This window comes from Pseudophryne corroboree, chromosome 4, assembly GCF_028390025.1.
Source record: "Pseudophryne corroboree isolate aPseCor3 chromosome 4, aPseCor3.hap2, whole genome shotgun sequence".
Lineage (NCBI taxonomy): Eukaryota > Metazoa > Chordata > Amphibia > Anura > Myobatrachidae > Pseudophryne > Pseudophryne corroboree.
Window position 1 is genome coordinate 556,737,954 of NC_086447.1, and position 19,744 is coordinate 556,757,697.

Here is a 19,744-nt window from a genome sequence, read left to right on the forward strand (position 1 = left end):
TGTCAACCGGAGTAGTGAGCGTTTGTGTCACGTGTGGTGTCATGTGCTCCATGCAGCCCAATCGCTGCGCAGTACATCATTTTACTGACTGCTGGCCTGGTGCGTGCCCACTGGCCACTGAGGCGCTAGGGTAGATGCTAGAATCAAGTGGGCTAAGGGACCTTTTCCGTAAGGGGGAGGAGCCACTACACTAGGGGGAGGAGCTAGGCCAGCGGGACAGTTCCTCTACTATCCACGCCACCAACTATTACCTTTAGTAATCAGGTGGCGAGCGTACTTTTCGGGTACCCTGTTCGACCGTAGCTCCTCCCCCTGGTGACGTGTCTCCTCCCCTAGATACGTCAAGGTCCCTTCTCCCACTCCGAGTCCGAAATAGAATCAACCGAGGCGCTAGTACCAGGCAGCCTCTGGGTGATGACGATGCGTATGCGGGTGGAGAGGCTGCGGCGCTGCATCAGCTGTCTCCTATCTGCCGTCTACTTATGTCCTATTTAGAAAGGAAAACGTGTTCCCCAAATGAATAAATGACCGTCACACTACCTTGTAGGTAGCAGGGCTTTTACTGTATGTGCGTGGTTCTATTTGATATTCTGCAATTAGTAGGAAATGGTTTCTAAAAATACAAAAACAAAGTGGACAGTTTATTCGTTGTAGCATTCACGCGGGATATCTATGGCATTTTTATTGTCACAGTAATGCTCGTGCTGGGCATGACTCTGACTGCTATATATGCTCGTCTTCCACTCTCATTAATAAAGACATTTTGATAAAATGTTTGTACTATTGTTATGGCTATAGCATATCTCCTAACATGACCTTTTCCAGGAGGGACGCAATGCTCTGCTTCTGGACTTTTCTCTTAATGTATGATTGCTGGCACCTGTGTTGAACAGGTAACGGATAAAGGTGTTTCAGCACAGGTGATAGAAATCATAGATTAAGGCATCTATTCATGAAGCAGTGGAGAAGTGAGCCAGTGGAGAAGTTACTCATGGCAACCAATCTGCATTGACGTAACATTTATAATTTGCATACTATAAAATTATACAGAACAGCTGATTGGTCGCAATGGGCAACTTCTCCACTGGCTTACGTCTCCACTCTTTTCACTGCTTCATGAATAGACCCCTAAGAGAAATGCTGGAGGAGAGCATTGTGTCCCTCCTGGAGAGGGTCATGCTGGGAGGTATGCGATAGGAGAGCAGTTCCCTGCTGCCCCACTGAGGCACATCCACTCTCTCATACTGTACTTTATCCTGCTGGAGCAGAATGATGTATCTGCTGCCGGAAGGCCCAATGTAGAGACTTGAGGAAGTGTTTCCAGGTAATTTCTTACTGGGGAGTGCGGCTATCGGCACGCTTCTGTTGTGCACGTTTTAGGGTTAGTAATTGCATTAACAATTTGGAGCTTGTAAAACTATGGAGAGACTGAAGCTGGGTGCACACAGCATGGTTATTTTTCCAACTTGTCAATTAAACAGCAGGTTGTGCCGTGTATGGTCTGAGCGATAACGGTAGCCACATCTGAATAACCCCATTATTCCTAGCTCAGGCATTCCCAACCGCGGTCCTCAAGGCACACTAACAGTGCAGGTTTTAGTGATATCCAGGCTTCAGCACAGATGGTTAAATCAAAATAACTGAGGTACTAATTAAGTAACCTGTGTTCAAGCCTGGATATCACTAAAACCAGGACTGTTAGTGTGCCTTGAGGACCGAGGTTGGGAAACACTGTCCTAGCTGGTGCTGGGTAATAGCTTACCTCCCAACATGACCCACTCCAGGAGGGACAGAATGCTCTGCTTCTGGACTTCTTTCTTACTGTATGATTGCCAACACCTGTGGTGAAACAACTTTCTTATCCATTAACCTGCTCAAAACAGGTGCTGCAATCATACATTAGAGGGAAGTCCAGAAACAGAGCATTTTTATACCTCCCAACATGGGGGGTAATTCCAAGTTGATCGCAGCAGGAAATTTTTTAGCAGTTGGGCAAAACCATGTGCACCGCAGGGGGGGGCAGATATAACGTGCAGAGAGATTTGGGTGGGTTATATTGTTTCTGTGCAGGGTAAATACTGGCTGCTTTATTTTTACACTGCAATTTAGATTGCAGATTGAACACACCACACCCAAATCTAACTCTCTCTGCACATGTTATATCAGCTTCCCCTGCAGTGCACATGGTTTTGCCCAACTGCTAACCAAATTCCTGCTGCGATCAACTTGGAATTACCCCCATGATCCTCTCCAGGAGGGACAGAATGCTCTGCTCTTGGACTTCCCTCTTAATTTCTGATTGCCATCACCTGTGCTGAAATACCTTTCTCTATCGTCCTAGTGGATGCTGGGGTTCCTGAAAGGACCATGGGGAATAGCGGCTCCGCAGGAGACAGGGCACAAAAAGTAAAGCTTTAGGATCAGGTGGTGTGCACTGGCTCCTCCCCCTATGACCCTCCTCCAAGCCTCAGTTAGATTTTTGTGCCCGGCCGAGAAGGGTGCAATCTAGGTGGCTCTCCTAAAGAGCTGCTTAGAAAAGTTTAGCTTAGGTTTTTTATTTTACAGTGAGTCCTGCTGGCAACAGGATCACTGCAACGAGGGACTTAGGGGAGAAGAAGTGAACTCACCTGCGTGCAGGATGGATTGGCTTCTTTGGCTACTGGACATTAGCTCCAGAGGGACGATCACAGGTACAGCCTGGATGGTCACCGGAGCCTCGCCGCCGGCCCCCTTGCAGATGCTGAAACAAGAAGAAGGTCCAGAATCGGCGGCATGAAGACTCCTCAGTCTTCTTAAGGTAGCGCACAGCACTGCAGCTGTGCGCCATTTCCTCTCAGCACACTTCACACGGCAGTCACTGAGGGTGCAGGGCGCTGGGAGGGGGGCGCCCTGGGAGGCAATGAAAACCTATTTTTGGCTAAAAATACCTCACATATAGCCTCCGGGGGCTATATGGAGATATTTAACCCCTGCCAGAATCCGTTAAGAGCGGGAGACGAGGCCGCCGAAAAAGGGGCGGGGCCTATCTCCTCAGCACACAGCGCCATTTCTCTATCGTCCTAAGTGGATGCTGGGGTTCCTGAAAGGACCATGGGGAATAGCGGCTCCGCAGGAGACAGGGCACAAAAGTAAAGCTTTTACAGGTCAGGTGGTGTGTACTGGCTCCTCCCCCTATGACCCTCCTCCAGACTCAAGTTAGATTTTTGTGCCCGGCCGAGAAGGGTGCAATTCTAGGTGGCTCTCATAAAGAGCTGCTTAGAGAGTTTAGCTTAGGTTTTTTATTTTACAGTGATTCCTGCTGGCAACAGGATCACTGCAACGAGGGACAGAGGGGAGAAGAAGTGAACTCACCTGCGTGCAGGATGGATTGGCTTCTTGGCTACTGGACATGAAGCTCCAGAGGGACGATCACAGGTACAGCCTGGATGGTCACCGGAGCCACGCCGCCGGCCCCCTCACAGATGCTGAAGCAAGAAGAGGTCCAGAATCGGCGGCTGAAGACTCCTGCAGTCTTCTTAAGGTAGCGCACAGCACTGCAGCTGTGCGCCATTTTCCTCTCAGCACACTTCACACGGCAGTCACTGAGGGTGCAGGGCGCTGGGGGGGGGGGCGCCCTGGGAGGCAAATGAATACCTATAAAGGCTAAAAATACCTCACATATAGCCCCAGAGGCTATATGGAGATATTTACCCCTGCCTAAATGTACTAAATAGCGGGAGACGAGCCCGCCGAAAAAGGGGCGGGGCCTATCTCCTCAGCACACGGCGCCATTTTCTGTCACAGCTCCGCTGGTCAGGAAGGCTCCCAGGTCTCTCCCCTGCACTGCACTACAGAAACAGGGTATAACAGAGAGGGGGGGCAAAATAAATGGCAATATATTAATATAAAAGCAGCTATAAGGGAGCACTTAATCATAAGGCTATCCCTGTCATATATAGCGCTTTTTGGTGTGTGCTGGCAGACTCTCCCTCTGTCTCCCCAAAGGGCTAGTGGGTCCTGTCTTCGTATAGAGCATTCCCTGTGTGTCTGCTGTGTGTCGGTACGTGTGTGTCGACATGTATGAGGACGTTATTGGTGTGGAGGCGGAGCAATTGCCAAATATGAGGATGTCACCTCCTAGGGGGTCGACACCAGAATGGATGCCTTTATTTGTGGAATTACGGGATAGCGTCAACTCGCTTAAGCAGTCGTTTGCCGACATGAGGCGGCCGGACACTCAATTAGTGCCTGTCCAGGCGCCTCAAACACCGTCAGGGGCTGTAAAACGCCCCTTGCCTCAGTCGGTCGACACAGACCCAGACACAGGCACTGATTCCGGTGGTGAAGGTGACGAATCAACCGTATTTTCCAGTAGGGCCACACGTTATATGATTTTGGCAATAAAGGAGATGTTACATTTAGCTGATACTACAGGTACCACTAAACAGGGTATTATGTGGGGTGTGAAAAAACTACCAGTAGTTTTTACCGAATCAGAAGAATTAAATGACGTGTGTGATGAAGCGTGGGGTGCCCCGATAAAAAACTGCTAATTTCAAAGAAGTTATTGGCTTTATACCCTTTCCCGCCAGAGGTTAGGGAGCGCTGGGAAACACCTCCTAGGGTGGACAAAGCGCTAACACGCTTATCAAAACAAGTGGCGTTACCCTCTCCTGAGACGGCCGCACTTAAAGATCCATCAGATAGGAGGATGGAAAATATCCAAAAAGGTATATACACACATGCAGGTGTTATACTACGACCAGCTATTGCGACTGCCTGGATGTGCAGTGCTGGGGTAGTTTGGTCAGAGTCCCTGATCGAAAATATTGATACCCTGGACAGGGATAATATTTTACTGTCGTTAGAACAAATAAAGGATGCATTTCTTTATATGCGTGATGCACAGAGAGATATCTGCACACTGGCATCACGGGTAAGTGCTATGTCCATTTCGGCCAGAAGAGCTTTATGGACACGACAGTGGACAGGCGATGCGTAGAGGAGTTATTTGGGGTCGGTCTATCGGATTTGGTGGCCACGGCTACGGCCGGGAAATCCACCTTTCTACCTCAAGTCACTCCCCAACAGAAAAAGGCACCGACCTTTCAACCGCAGCCCTTTCGTTCCTTTAAAAATAAGAGAGCAAAGGGCTATTCATATCTGCCACGAGGCAGAGGACGAGGGAAGAGACAGCAACAGGCAGCTCCTTCCCAGGAACAGAAGCCCTCCCCGGCTTCTACAAAAGCCTCAGCATGACGCTGGGGCTTCGCAAGCGGACTCGGGGGCGGTAGGCGGTCGTCTCAAGAATTACAGCGCGCAGTGGGCTCACTCGCAGGTAAATCCCTGGATCCTGCAGATAATATCTCAGGGGTACAGGTTGAAATTAGAGACAGAGCCACCTCGCCGTTTCCTGAAATCTGCTTTACCAACGTCCCCCTCAGAAAGGGAGACGGTTTTGGAAGCCATTCACAAGCTGTATTCTCAGCGGGTGATAGTCAAGGTACCTCTTCTACAACAAGGGAAGGGGTATTATTCCACTTTTTTTGTGGTACCGAAGCCGGATGGCTCGGTAAGGCCTATTCTAAATCTGAAGTCCTTGAACCTGTACATAAAGAAGTTCAAGTTCAAGATGGAGTCACTCAGAGCAGTGATAGCGAACCTGGAAGAAGGGGACTTTATGGTATCCTTGGACATCAAGGATGCGTATCTCCACGTTCCAATTACCCCTCACACCAGGGGTACCTCAGGTTCGTTGTACAAAACTGTCACTATCAGTTTCAGACGCTGCCGTTTGGTTTGTCCACGGCACCTCGGGTCTTTACAAAGGTAATGGCCGAGATAATATTTCTTCTTCGAAGAAAAGGCGTATTAATTATCCCATACTTGGACGATCTCCTAATAAGGGCAAGGTCCAGAGAACAGCTAGAGATGGGTTTAGCACTATCTCAAGAGGTGCTAAAGCAGCACGGATGGATTCTGAATATTCCAAAATCCCAATTAATGCCGACAACTCGTCTGCTGTTCCTGGGGATGATTCTGGACACAGTTCAGAAAAAGGTTTTTCTTCCCGAAGAAAAAGCCAAGGAGTTATCTGACCTGGTCAGGAACCTCCTAAAACCAGGAAAGGTGTCTGTACATCAATGCACAAGAGTCCTGGGAAAAAATGGTAGCTTCTTACGAAGCAATCCCTTTCGGCAGATTCCATGCAAAGGGATCTGTTGGACAAATGGTCAGGGTCGCATCTTCAGATGCACCTGCGGATAACCCTGTCGCCGAGGACAAGGGTATCCCTTCTGTGGTGGTTGCAGGAGGCTCATCTATTGGAGGGCCGCAGATTCGGCATGCAGGATTGGATCCTGGTGACCACGGATGCCAGCCTGAGAGGCTGGGGAGCAGTCACACAGGGAAGAAATTTCCAGGGAGTGTGGTCGAGCCTGAAAAAGTCTCTTCACATAAGCATTCTGGAACTAAGAGCAATCTACAATGCTCTAAGCCAGGCGGAACCTCTGCTTCAAGGAAGACCGGTGTTGATCCAGTCGGACAACATCACGGCAGTCGCCCATGTAAACAGACAGGGCGGCACAAGAAGCAGGAGGGCAATGGCAGAAGCTGCCAGGATCCTTCGCTGGGCGGAGAATCACGTGATAGCACTGTCAGCAGTATTCATCCCGGGCGTGGACAACTGGGAAGCAGACTTCCTCAGCAGACACGACCTTCACCCGGGAGAGTGGGGACTTCATCCAGAAGTTTTCCACATGCTATTAAACCGTTGGGTAAAACCAATGGTGGACATGATGGCGTCTCGCCTCAACAAAACACTGGACAGGTATTGCGCCAGGTCAAGAGATCCGCAGGCAATAGCTGTGGACGCGCTGGTAACACCTTGGGTGTACCAGTCGGTATATGTGTTTCCTCCTCTGCCTCTCATACCAAAGGTATTGAGGATTATACGGCAAAGAGGAGTAAGACTAGTGGCTCCGGATTGGCCAAGAAGGACTTGGTACCCGGAACTTCAAGAGATGGTCACGGACGATCCGTGGCCTCTACTTCTGAGAAGGGACCTGCTTCAGCAGGGTCCTTGTCTTTTTCAAGACTTACCGCGGCTGCGTTTGACGGCATGGCGTTTGAATGCCAGATCCTAAAAGGAAAAGGCATTCCAGAAGAAGTCATTCCTACCTTGATAAAGGCAAGGAAGGAAGTCACCGCGAAGCATTATCGCCGTATTTGGCGAAAATATGTTGCGTGGTGCGAGCAGCGGAGTGCTCCGATGGAGGAATTTCAACTGGGTCGTTTTCCTACATTTCCTGCAATCAGGATTGTCTATGGGTCTCAAATTGGGATCTATTAAGGTTCAAATTTCGGCCCTATCAATATTCTTCCAAAAAGAATTGGCCTCAGTCCCTGAGGTCCAGATTTTTATCAAAGGAGTACTGCATATACAGCCTCCTGTGGTGCCTAAGGTGGCACCGTGGGATCTAAATGTAGTTTTAGATTCCTCAAATCCAATTGGTTTGAACCACTAAAGAATGTGGATTTGAAATATCTCACATGGAAAGTGACTATGTTACTGGCCCTGGCTTCGGCCGGGAGAGTATCTGAACTGGCGGCTTTGTTTTATAAAAGCCCTTATTTAATTTTCCATTCGACATAGGGCAGAGCTGCGGACGCGTCCGCATTTTCTCCCTAAGGTGGTATCAGCGTTTCACCTGAACCAGCCTATTGTAGTGCCTGCGGCTACAGACGACTTGAAGGACTCCAAGTTGTTGGACGTTGTCAGAGCCTTAAAAATATACATTTAAAGGACGGCTGGAGTCAGAAAATCTGACTCGCTGTTTATACTGTATGCACCCAGCAAGTTGGGTGCACCTGCTTCTAAGCAGTCGATTGCTCGTTGGATTTGTAACAAAATTCAACTTGTACATTCTGTGGCAGGCCTGCCACAGCCTAAGTCTGTTAAGGCCCATTCCGCAAGGAAGGTGGGCTCATCTTGGGCGGCTGCCCGAGGGGTCTCGGCATTACAACTCTGCCGAGCAGCTACGTGGTCAGGGGAGAACACGTTTGTAAATTTTTACAAATTTGATACCCTGGCAAAGGAGGACCTGGAGTTCTCTCATTCGGTGCTGCAGAGTCATCCGCACTCTCCCGCCCGTTTGGGAGCTTTGGTATAATCCCCATGGTCCTTTCAGGAACCCCAGCATCCACTTAGGACGATAGAGAAAATAAGAATTTACTTACCGATAATTCTATTTCTCGGAGTCCGTAGTGGATGCTGGGCGCCCATCCCAAGTGCGGATTATCTGCAATACTTGTACATAGTTATTGTTAACTAATTCGGGTTATTGTTTAGGAAGCCATCTTTCAGAGGCTCCTCTGTTATCATACTGTTAACTGGGTTTAGATCACAAGTTGTACGGTGTGATTGGTGTGGCTGGTATGAGTCTTACCCGGGATTCAAAATCCTCCCTTATTGTGTACGCTCGTCCGGGCACAGTACCTAACTGGAGTCTGGAGGAGGGTCATAGGGGGAGGAGCCAGTACACACCACCTGACCTGTAAAAGCTTTACTTTTGTGCCCTGTCTCCTGCGGAGCCGCTATTCCCCATGGTCCTTTCAGGAACCCCAGCATCCACTACGGACTCCGAGAAATAGAATTATCGGTAAGTAAATTCTTATTTTTCCCTCACAGAAAGGCTGGAGGGAAGGCTCCCAGGCTCTCCCCTGCACTGCACTACAGAAACAGGGTTAAAACAGAGAGGGGGGGCACTAATTTGGCGTTAAAAATATATAAAAAAGATGCTATAAGGGAAAACACTTATATAAGGTTGTCCCTATATAATTATAGCGTTTTTGGTGTGTGCTGGCAAACTCTCCCTCTGTCTCTCCAAAGGGCTAGTAGGTCCTGTCCTCTATCAGAGCATTCCCTGTGTGTGTGCTGTGTGTCGGTACGTGTGTGTCGACATGTATGAGGACGATGTTGGTGAGGAGGCGGAGCAATTGCCTGTAATGGTGATGTCACTCTCTAGGGAGTCGACACCGGAATGGATGGCTTGTTTAGGGAATTACGTGATAATGTCAACACGCGGCAAGGTCGGTTGACGACATGAGACGGCCGACAAACAATTAGTACCGGTCCAGACGTCTCAAAAACACCGTCAGGGGTTTTAAAACGCCCGTTTACTTTAGTCGGTCGACACAGACACAGACAGGGACACTGAATCCAGTGTCGACGGTGAATAAACAAACGTATTCCTTATTAGGGCCACACGTTAAGGGCAATGAAGGAGGTGTTACATATTTCTGATACTACAAGTACCACAAAAGAGGGTATTATGTGGGATGTGAAAAAACTACCGTAGTTTTTCCTGAATCAGATAAATTAAATGAAGTGTGTGATGATGCGTGGGTTCCCCCCGATAGAAAATATGGGCGGTATACCCTTTCCCGCCAGAAGTTAGGGCGCGTTGGGAAACACCCCTTAGGGTGGATAAGGCGCTCACACGCTTATCAGAACAAGTGGCGGTACCGTCTATAGATAGGGCCGTCCTCAAGGAGCCAGCTGACAGGAGGCTGGAAAATATCATAAAAAGTATATACACACATACTGGTGTTATACTGCGACCAGCGATCGCCTCAGCCTGGATGTGCAGAGCTGGGGTGGCTTGGTCGGATTCCCTGACTAAAAATATTGATACCCTTGACAGGGACAGTATTTTATTGACTATAGAGCATTAAAGGATGCATTTCTATATATGCGAGATGCACAGAGGGATATTTGCACTCTGGCATCAAGAGTAAGTGCGATGTCCATATCTGCCAGAAGATGTTTATGGACACGACAGTGGTCAGGTGATGCAGATTCCAAACGGCACAAAGGTGTATTGCCGTATAAAGGAAGAGGAGTTATTTGGGGTCGGTACATCGGACCTGGTGGCCACGGCAACTGCTGGAAAATCCACCGTTTTTACCCTAAGTCACATCTCTGCAGAAAAAGACACCGTCTTTTCAGCTTCAGTCCTTTCGTCCCTATAAGAGTCATATCTGCCCAGGGATAGAGGAAAGGGAAGAAGACTGCAGCAGGCAGCCCATTCCCAGGAACAGAAGCGTTCCACCGCTTCTGACAAGCTCTCAGCATGACGCTGAGACCGTACAGGACCCCTGGATCCTACAAGTAGTATCCCAGGGGTACAGATTGGAATGTCGAGACGTTTCCCCTGCGCAGGCTCCTGAAGTCTGCTTTACCAAGGTCTCCCTCCGACAAGGAGGCAGTATGGGAAACAATTCACGAGCTGTATTCCCAGCAGGTGATAATTAAATTACCCCTCCTACAACAAGAAAAGGGGTATTATTCCACACTATATTGTGGTACTGAAGCCAGAAGGCTAGGTGAGACCTATTCTAAATCTAAAAAAATTTGAACACTTACAAAGGTTCAAATCAAGATGGAGTCACTCAGAGCAGTGATAACGAACCGGGAAGAAAGGGACTATATGGTGTCCCGAGACATCAGGGATGCTTACCTCCATGTCCCAAATTTGCCCTTATCACTAAGGGTACCTCAGGTTCGTGGTACAGAACTGTCACTATCAGTTTCAGACGCTGCCGTTTGGATTGTCCACGGCACCCCGGGTCTTTACCAAGGTAATGACCGAAATGATGGTTCTTCTTCGAAGAAAAGGCGTCTTAATTATCCCTTACTTGGACGATCTCCTGATAAGGGCAAAGTCCAGGGAACAGTTGGAGGTCGGAGTAGCACTATCTCGGATACTGTTACAACAGCAGGGGTGGATTCTAAATATTCCAAAATCGCAGCTGATCCCGACAACAAGTCTCCTGTGCTTAGGGATGATTCTGGACACAGTCCAGAAAAAGGTGTTTCTCCCGGAAGAGAAAGCCAGGGAGTTATCCGAGCTAGTCAGGAACCTCCTAAAATCAGTGCATCATTGCACAAGGGCCATGGTAAAAAAAATGGTGACTTCCTTCGAAGCAATTCCAGTCGGCAGATTTCATGCAAGAACTTTTCAGTGGGATCTGCTGGACAAATGGTCCGGATCGCATCTTCAGATGCATCAGCGGATAACCCTATATCCAAGGACAAGGGTGTCTCTCCTGTGGTGGTTACAGAGTGCTCATCTTCTAGAGGGCCGCAGATTCGGCATTCAGTTTTGGATGTTGGTGACCACGGAGGCCAGCCCGAGAGGCTGGGGAGCAGTCACACAAGGAAAAAATTTCCAGGGAGTGTGATCAAGTCTGGAGACTTTTCTCCACATAAATATAGCTAAGGGTAAATTTATAATGCTCTAAGCTTAGCAAGACCTCTGCTTCAAGGTCAGCCGGTATTGATCCAGTGGGATAAAACATCACGGCAGTCGCCCACGTAAATAGACAGGGCGGCACAAGAAGCAGGAGGGCAGTGGCAAAAACTGCAAGGACTTTTCGCTGGGCGGAAAATCATGTGATAGCACTGTCAGCAGTGTTTCATTCCGGGAATGGAAACTGGGAAGCAGACTTCCTCAGTAGGCACGACCTCCACCCGGCAGAGTGGGAACTTCATGGGGAAGTTTTCCACATGATTGTAAACCGTTGGGAATTACCAAAGGTGGACATGATGGCGTCCCGTCTGAACAAAAAACGGGACAGGTATTGCGCCAGGTTAAGAGACCCTCAGGCAATAGCTGTGGACGTTCTGGTAACACCGTGGGTGTACCAGTCGGTGTATGTGTTCCATCCTCTGCTTTTCATACCTAAGGTACTGAGAATTATAAGACGTAGAGGAGTAAGAACTATACTCATGGCTCCGGATTGGCCAAGAAGGACTTGGTACCCGGAACTTCAAGAGATGCTCACAGAGGACTTATGGCCTCTGCCGCTAAGAAGGGACTTGTTTCAGCAAGTACCATGTCTGTTCCAAGACTTACCGCAGCTGCGTTTGACGGCATGGCGGTGGAACGCCGGATCCTAAGGGAAAAGGCATTCAGGAAGAGGTCATTCCTACCCTGGTCAAAGCCAGAAAGGAGGTGACCGCACAACATTATCACCACATGTGGCGAAAATATATGTTGCGTGGTGTGAGGCCAGGAAGGCCCCACGAAGAAATTTCAACTCGGTCGATTCCTGCATTTCCTGCAAACAGGAGTGTCTATGGGCCTCAAATTGGGGTCCATTAAGGTTCAAATTTCGGCCCTGTCGATTTTTCTTCCAGAAAGAATTGGCTTCAGTTCCTGAAGTCCAGAAGTTTGTCAAGGGAGTATTGCATATACAACCCCCTTTTGTGCCTCCAGTGGCACTGTGGGATCTCAACGTAGTTCTGGGATTCCTCAAAACACATTGGTTTAAAACCAGTCAAATCTGTGGATTTGAAGCATCTCACATGAAAAGTGAACATGCTCTTGGACCTGGCCTGGACCAGGCGAGTGTCAAATTGGTGGTTTTTTTCTCAAAAAAGCCCATATCTGTTTGTCCATTCGGACAGGGCAGAGCTGCGGACTCGTCCCCAGTTCTCTCCCTAAGGTGGTGTCAGTGTTTCACCTGAACCAGCTTATTGTGGTGTCTTGCGCCTACTAGGGACTTGGAGGACTCCAAGTTGCTAGATGTGGTCAGGGCCCTGAAAATATAGGTTCCAGGACGGCTGGAGTCAGGAAAACTGACTTGCTGTTATCCTGTATGCACCCAACAAACTGGGTGCTCTTGCTTCTAAGCAGACTTTTGCTAGTTGGATGTGTAATACAATTCAGCTTGCACATTCTGTGGCAGGCCTGCCACAGCCAAAATATGTAAATGCCCATTCCACAAGGAAGGTGGGCTCATCTTGGGCGGCTGCCCGAGGGGTCTCGGCTTTACAACTTTGCCGAGCGGCTATTTAGTCAGGGGCAAACACGTTTGTAAAATCCTACAAATTTGATAACCTGGCTAAGGAGGACCTGGAGTTCTCTCATTCGGTGCTGCAGAGTCATCCGCACTCTCCCGCCCGTTTGGGAGCTTTGGTATAATCCCCATGGTCCTTTCAGGAACCCCAGCATCCACTAGGACGATAGAGAAAATAAGAATTTACTTACCGATAATTCTATTTCTCGGAGTCCGTAGTGGATGCTGGGCGCCCATCCCAAGTGCGGATTATCTGCAATACTTGTACATAGTTACAAAAATCGGGTTATTATTGTTGTGAGCCATCTTTCAGAGGCTCCGCTGTTATCATACTGTTAACTGGGTTCAGATCACAGGTTGTACAGTGTGGCTGGTATGAGTCTTACCCGGGATTCATAAATCCTTCCTTATTGTGTACGCTCGTCCGAGCACAGTATCCTAACTGAGGCTTGGAGGAGGGTCATAGGGGGAGGAGCCAGTGCACACCACCTGATCCTAAAGCTTTACTTTTTGTGCCCTGTCTCCTGCGGAGCCGCTATTCCCCATGGTCCTTTCAGGAACCCCAGCATCCACTACGGACTCAGAGAAATAGAATTATCGGTAAGTAAATTCTTATTTTCTTATCCATTAACCTGCTCAAAACAGGTGCTGCAATCAGAAGCAGAGCATTTTGTCCCTCCTGGAGAGGGTCATGTTGGGAGGTATATAATAGTGATTTATTTATTTTTTTAAATCCTTTTGGTGAACTACACATTCCTGCATGGCTACTGAGGCCAGCTGGCACTTGGAGCACCACAAGTGCCAGCTTGCCTTGGCTACTGGGCAAGCTGAGACCTGTAGTTTGCCTAGGAAAAATATAAATACAGTTTTAGAAATAAACACAAGTAAACAAATCGGTTATTAAGTACTTACCTAGTGTAAAGATTCTGAAGTTATTTTTATTCTGTTTTTAACATACAGAAGTTGACAGTGTCCGCCTGTTTCTGTGACATCTGAGAATCATTTAGTTGGGGAGAAAAGAAGGTTAGTTTGATGAAAAAGTTGGATAGTGTAGGCAAGTGGTTCCCAAACTTTCTTGAATCGCGGTGCCCTAGCATATCAGCAATTTTCTCATACGTCCCAGAGGATGCTGGGGATGCTTCAAGAACCATGGGGTATAGACGGGATCCGCAGGAGACATGGGGACACTATAAGAGCTGTAACACACTAGCCGGCTGGCTTTTAACCGCTGCCGTGATGCAAAGACACATTGAGCACAATGTGTCCTTACACACGGCACGGTCCCGGCCCGGCTGCCGGCGGGTTGCAGTCGGAACTATCCACTGGAAGGTCCGTCGACGGACCGTCTTTGCAGCCAGTAAACCATGTGTGTGAAGGGGAGCTTTCACACACAACGGTTTTTTCTCAAGCCGTGTCTGATGCTGCGCACGCGCACAGCATCACACACGGCTCAAAGCTGTCCTGTGTGAGCGACTCTGTCCGGCTTTTTGCCATCCGGGAGAAATGCGGTGTGCGGAGAAACGTGTTGAGGGTACAGAGAGAGGGATCGCTGATACTAATAGTGCCCACATGAGAATATATCACCTCCAACAGCTGATTGTCTATTACCATTCGCCGGCATCTATGCATTTGTGACTGTGACGAGACTGCACTATCAATTCCATCTGATACCGGTAATTACCAGGCACCCTGCGCCGCTGACATCCATCTCACCCATGCCGGGGTTGTGAGACAGCGGCTTTGTGCACTGACAGCGTGCCGCACGACGTGGAATGGCACACACCTGACCGCGCCGCTGATAGCAGTCTCACCCGTGTTAAGGGTGTTACAGAACGGCTTTCTATAATTGAACGTGTGCCGCAAGGACAGCCATCAATGGTGCAATGACTGAGGTCTTGTTACGAAAAATCCCTTGTGTATGAGGAACCTAAAGGACGTCCTATACGCCTGAATCCAAGAATTATTAAGGGACGTATTCATCCTTATTCATTTCTTTGTCACTTAGTGCTATTCATTGTCTGATTGGCGCCCCATACAGTGTGTTTTCTATTTTTTTTTAAGTCTTATGGTAAGAACTTACCGTTGTTAAAACTCTTTCTGCGAGGTACAATGGGCTCCACAAGGCGCCCACCCTGACACACTTAGCTTCTTTGGGTTGATATGGCATTAGCCGCTGACACTTCTCTTGTCGTGAGTGTGTGGTGCATGTGCCTACTAACCGTTGTTGTCTCTTTTCCTGCTACTGCATTGGGCTGGTTAACTAAAAACTGAGCTCCTGTGCAGGGAGGCGGGGTTATAGAGGAGGCGGCGCTGTGCATTCTGGGAACAGTCAAAGCTTGAGCCTGTTGGTGCCTCAAGATCCTACTCTGCACCCCATTGTTCATCCTTGTGGAGCCCAGTGTACCTCGCAGAAAGAGTTTTAACAACGGTAGGTTCTTACCATAAAACTAGTTTTTCCCGATACATTTGGAAAGGCACTAAACAGCGTATAGCTAGACGGATCCTCATAAGGCCTAAACACTCTGGTGGAGTGGCCTACCCTGATCTGGACAGTTATCATGCAGCGTGTATACTTAGCCAAATACGGGACTGGTTTACTCCTCTGGCTCCGAAGCCTTTGGTACTGATGGAACGTTCACTTGTGTCACCGATGGTGCTTACTGATATGCTTCGGCTTCCTCCACGCACTGCCCCCCCTACTTGGCCCAGGAGCCGCAATTAAAACAACCCTGTTAGTATGGCATAGAATTATTTCTATGCATGACGACACAAGGTTACCTGCTCCAGACTTAACGCTTTTGACAAGAGCGCAGCTTATCCCGGACTTGACGCTTGATTCGTGGAAGTTGGCAGGTTTATTAACGTTGAGGGATATTTTCCCAGAGGGACAGCTGGCATCCTTCTCCCAACTGCAAACACGGTATCACATCCCCAAGCAAGACTTCCATAAATATTTTCAGTTGCGCCACTGGCTGACCACCTACCTTCAAAGGCCGTATATCCTCCCCTAAGTTGCTGATTTCCAGACTGACTTCCCCACTGCATCGAGGTGGTATAACAAAATGGTATCAATCCATAGTGTTCGAATTTAAAGTAGAGAAACTACCGGCTCAGATCAAATGGGAAAGGGACCTGTCGAGAACTCTGCGGGTGGACGAATGGGATCATATTTCCCTTAAGTGTTTTAAAATGTCCAAATGTTTGAGCCATTCAGAGATGTTTTACAAATTGTGTCAGAGGGCGTATTTTACACCCGTTCGGCAACATAGCATATGGCCTTCCCAGCACTGCTGGAGAGATTGTGGTTTTATTGGGAACATATATCATATCTTTTGGGAGTGCCCCATGCTCCGCCCGCTTTGGTCTGAGGTGTTCTCTTTTAATAGAAGATGTGCTACTAGTGCCAATTCCTCCTGACCCTGTAGTGGCGCTATTTCACTACTCTACACAAAATATTTCTAGCAGTGATGCATATGTCCTAGGACACATACTGATTTCTCTATCGTCCTAGTGGATGCTGGGGTTCCTGAAAGGACCATGGGGAATAGCGGCTCCGCAGGAGACAGGGCACAAAAAGTAAAGCTTTACGATCAGGTGGTGTGTACTGGCTCCTCCCCCTATGACCCTCCTCCAAGCCTCAGTTAGATTTTTGTGCCCGGCCGAGAAGGGTGCAATCTAGGTGGCTCTCCTAAAGAGCTGCTTAGAAAAGTTTAGCTTAGGTTTTTTATTTTACAGTGAGTCCTGCTGGCAACAGGATCACTGCAACGAGGGACTTAGGGGAGAAGAAGTGAACTCACCTGCGTGCAGGATGGATTGGCTTCTTGGCTACTGGACATTAGCTCCAGAGGGACGATCACAGGTACAGCCTGGATGGTCACCGGAGCCTCGCCGCCGGCCCCCTTGCAGATGCTGAAACGAGAAGAGGTCCAGAATCGGCGGCAGAAGACTCCTCAGTCTTCTTAAGGTAGCGCACAGCACTGCAGCTGTGCGCCATTTTCCTCTCAGCACACTTCACACGGCAGTCACTGAGGGTGCAGGGCGCTGGGAGGGGGGCGCCCTGGGAGGCAAATGAAAACCTTTTTTGGCTAAAAATACCTCACATATAGCCTCCGGGGGCTATATGGAGATATTTAACCCCTGCCAGAATCCACTAAAGAGCGGGAGACGAGCCCGCCGAAAAAGGGGCGGGGCCTATCTCCTCAGCACACAGCGCCATTTTCCTCACACAGCTCCGCTGGTCAGGAAGGCTCCCAGGCTCTCCCCTGCACTGCACTACAGAAACAGGGTAAAACAAGAGAGGGGGGGCAAAATTGTGGCAAAACTATATTATTAAAGCAGCTATACAGGGAGCACTTATTATAAGGCTATCCCTGTCATATATAGCGCTTTTGGTGTGTGCTGGCAAACTCTCCCTCTGTCTCCCCAAAGGGCTAGTGGGGTCCTGTCTTCGTTAAGAGCATTCCCTGTGTGTCTGCTGTGTGTCGGTACGTGTGTGTCGACATGTATGAGGACGATATTGGTGTGGAGGCGGAGCAATTGCCAAATATGGGGATGTCACCTCCTAGGGGGTCGACACCAGAATGGATGCCTTTATTTATGGAATTACGGGATAGTGTCAACACGCTAAAGCAGTCGTTTGACGACATGAGACGGCCGGACAATCAATTAGTGCCTGTCCAGGCGCCTCAAACACCGTCAGGGGCTGTAAAACGCCCTTTGCCTCAGTCGGTCGACACAGACCCAGACACAGGCACTGATTCCAGTGGCGACGGTGACGAATCAACCGTATTTTCTAGTAGGGCCACACGTTATATGATTTTGGCAATGAAGGAGGCGTTACATATTGCTGATACTACAGGTACCACAAAACAGGGTATCATGTGGGGTGTGAAAAAACTACCTATAGTTTTTCCTGAATCAGATGAATTAAATGAGGTGTGTGATGAAGCGTGGGTTGCCCCCGATAAAAAAAATTCTAATTTCAAAGAAGTTATTGGCTTTATACCCTTTCCCGCCAGAGGTTAGGGCGCGCTGGGAAACACCTCCTAGGGTGGACAAGGCGCTCACACGCTTATCAAAACAAGTGGCGTTACCCTCTCCTGAGACGGCCGCACTTAAAGATCCAGCAGATAGGAGGATGGAAAATATCCAAAAAAGTATATACACACATACAGGTGTTATACTACGACCAGCTATAGCGACAGCCTGGATGTGCAGTGCTGGGGTAGCTTGGTCAGAGTCCCTGATTGAAAATATTGATACCCTGGATAGGGACAATGTTTTACTGTCTTTAGAGCAAATAAAGGATGCATTTCTTTATATGCGTGATGCACAGAGGGATATCTGCACACTGGCATCACGGGTAAGTGCTATGTCCATTTCGGCCAGAAGAAGTTTATGGATGCGACAGTGGTCAGGCGATGCGGACTCAAAACGGCATATGGAAGTTTTGCCGTATAAAGGGGAGGAGTTATTTGGTGTCGGTCTATCGGATTTGGTGGCCACGGCTACAGCCGGGAAATCCACCTTTTTACCTCAAGTCACTCCCCAACAGAAAAAGACACCGACTTTTCAACCGCAGCCCTTTCGTTCCTTTAAAAACAAGAGAGCAAAGGGATATTCATATCTGCCACGAGGCAGAGGAAGGGGGAAGAGACAGCAACAGGCAGCTCCTTCCCAGGAACAGAAGCCCTCCCCCGCTTCTACAAAAGCCTCAGCATGACGCTGGAGCTTCTCAAGCGGACTCTGGGGCGGTGGGGGGTCGTCTCAAGAATTTCAGCGCGCAGTGGGCTCACTCGCAGGTAGATCCCTGGATCCTGCAGATAATATCTCAGGGGTACAGGTTGGAACTAGAGACGGATCCACCTCGCCGTTTCCTGAAGTCTGCTTTACCAACGTCCCCCTCCGACAGGGTGACTGTCTTGGAAGCCATTCACAAGCTGTACTCTCAGCAGGTGATAGTCAAGGTACCCCTTTTACAACAAGGAAAGGGGTATTATTCCACTCTATTTGTGGTACCGAAGCCGGATGGCTCGGTAAGACCTATTCTAAATCTGAAATCCTTGAACCTGTACATAAAGAAGTTCAAGTTCAAGATGGAGTCACTCAGAGCAGTGATAGCGAACCTGGAAGAAGGGGACTTTATGGTATCCTTGGACATCAAGGATGCGTATCTCCACGTTCCAATTTACCCCTCACACCAGGGGTACCTCAGGTTCGTCGTACAGAACTGTCACTATCAGTTTCAGACGCTGCCGTTCGGATTGTCCACGGCACCTCGGGTCTTTACCAAGGTAATGGCCGAGATGATGATTCTTCTTCGAAGAAAAGGCGTATTAATTATCCCATACTTGGACGATCTCCTAATAAGGGCAAGGTCCAGAGAACAGCTAGAGATGGGATTAGCACTGTCTCAAGAAGTGCTAAAACAGCACGGGTGGATTCTGAATATTCCAAAATCCCAGTTAATTCCGACAACACGTCTGCTGTTCCTAGGGATGATTCTGGACACGGTTCAGAAAAAGGTTTTTCTCCCGGAGGAAAAAGCCAAGGAGTTATCCGAGCTTGTCAGGAACCTCCTAAAACCAGGAAAGGTGTCTGTACATCAATGCACAAGAGTCCTGGGAAAAATGGTGGCTTCTTACGAAGCAATTCCATTCGGCAGATTCCACGCAAGAATTTTCCAGAGGGATCTGTTGGACAAATGGTCAGGGTCGCATCTTCAGATGCACCAGCGGATAACCCTGTCTCCAAGGACAAGGGTATCTCTTCTGTGGTGGTTGCAGAGTGCTCATCTATTGGAGGGCCGCAGATTCGGCATACAGGATTGGATCCTGGTGACCACGGACGCCAGCCTGAGAGGCTGGGGAGTAGTCACACAAGGAAGAAACTTCCAGGGCGT

At 48.8% G+C, this 19,744-nt stretch overlaps 1 long non-coding RNA gene across 1 annotated transcript in view; it reads left to right on the plus strand.

Moving 5' to 3' along the window:
* Positions 1-1,082: 1,082 nt before the first annotated feature.
* The window catches only part of LOC134911603 (uncharacterized), a 50,012-nt gene continuing 31,350 nt past the window's right edge, over positions 1,083-19,744 (plus strand). The window contains exon 1 of the long non-coding RNA XR_010176706.1: positions 1,083-1,324. This is a non-coding gene — a long non-coding RNA (uncharacterized LOC134911603). The remainder of the gene's footprint in view (positions 1,325-19,744) is intronic.